Source organism: Bison bison, unplaced genomic scaffold, assembly GCF_000754665.1.
Source record: "Bison bison bison isolate TAMUID 2011002044 unplaced genomic scaffold, Bison_UMD1.0 scf7180017846061, whole genome shotgun sequence".
NCBI classification, from domain to species: Eukaryota; Metazoa; Chordata; class Mammalia; order Artiodactyla; family Bovidae; genus Bison; species Bison bison.
The window spans coordinates 7,798-9,161 of NW_011476634.1; the positions used below are offsets into that span (position 1 = coordinate 7,798).

The 1,364-nt window shown below is 46.1% G+C and overlaps 1 protein-coding gene across 1 annotated transcript in view; it reads left to right on the top strand.

Moving 5' to 3' along the window:
• The window catches only part of LOC104987485 (inositol polyphosphate 5-phosphatase OCRL-1-like), a 17,181-nt gene that overhangs the window by 7,724 nt on the left and 8,093 nt on the right, over window positions 1–1,364 (top strand). The gene's annotated exons all lie outside the window — the stretch shown is intronic.

Below are 1,364 nucleotides of genomic sequence, written 5' to 3' on the forward strand. Positions count from 1 at the left end.
GGCTGTGTCTGACTCTTTGCAACCCCATGGATTGTAGCCCACCAGGCTCCTCTATCCATGGGATTCTCCAGGTAAGAATACTGGAATGGTTTGCCATTCCCTTCTCCAGGGGATCTTCCCGACCCAGGGATCAAACCTGCATCTTCTGCATCCCCTGCACTACAGGCAGATTGTTTACCACTGAGCCACCAGGGAAACCCTAGAATCTCTTGGAGGACTTTTAAAAATACCAGTGCCTGATCCTGGCCTGCATGACTGCCAGGGGAAGCTGAGAATCCTGTCTAGTGGGGGGCTATTGATTTCCTGATCACCCCTAGTAAAGTGCCTCTGTCAGTATGTGCCTGGTGGCTGTGTGTCTTCTTACTGTTTCTTCATTCACTATGGTTTCCTAGTTGTTTGAACCCAGAAGTTTGAAAGAAAGAGAATTCCCGGGCATCATCAGCTTCTTTAGACTTGGAGTGCCAGCGTGGGGAGGGAGAAGCCTGTCTCTCTGTCCTCTGAGGGAGGGAGCTGCTCAGCAAGTGAAAAGTGACTCTGACTCTGATAGATCCTGTGCACATTGCTTTGTTTCTTCCACTCGTCTGACTTGAGAGTCAACTGAAGAGCTACTGATATGAACTTTATTTGTGTCCCCATCTGGATCAGGTGTAGTGTTGCTTATTTTAATAGAATGATGAATAGGCTTTTTCCCTTCCTTTGGTATTCTTATAGGCTGTTATGTGTTCAAACTTGCATGCTTAGATTTTTTTAGTTCATCTTTATTAGAAGCTCGACTTGTCCATAAAAGTCTAGGTTTAAAGAAATCTCTGCTATTAACCCATCTCCATTGATTCAACCCACTCTAGAAGTATAGGATTGGATTTTTAGAGTTCATTTGTTGTCTATCTGTTGTGAAGTGTCATAGCAGTTGATAAAACAAACAAAGAGGAAGTATTCTGAATATAATCCTACCCTTCTGAGGTTATTTTGCTGCTGCTGCTGCTAAGTCGCTTCAGTCGTGTCCGACTCTGCGACCCCATAGACGGCAGCCCACCAGGCTCCCCTGTCCCTGGGATTCTCCAGGCAAGAACACTGGAGTGGGTTGCCATTTCCTTCTCCAGTGCATGAAAGTGAAAAGTGAAAGTGAAGTCGCTCAGTCCAGAAGGTGCTATTCTACTTTCCCTGGGGCAACATTATTGAAAATGTAAATCCTGATCCTAGGAGCACTGTTTATTCATTCCCTGATAGCTCAGTTGGTAAAGAATCCACCTGCAATGCAAGAGACCCTGGTTCGATGCCTGGGTCGGGAAGATCCCCTGGAGAAGGGATAGGCTAACCACTCCAGTATTCTTGGGCTTCCCTTGTGGCTCAGCTGGTAAAGAATC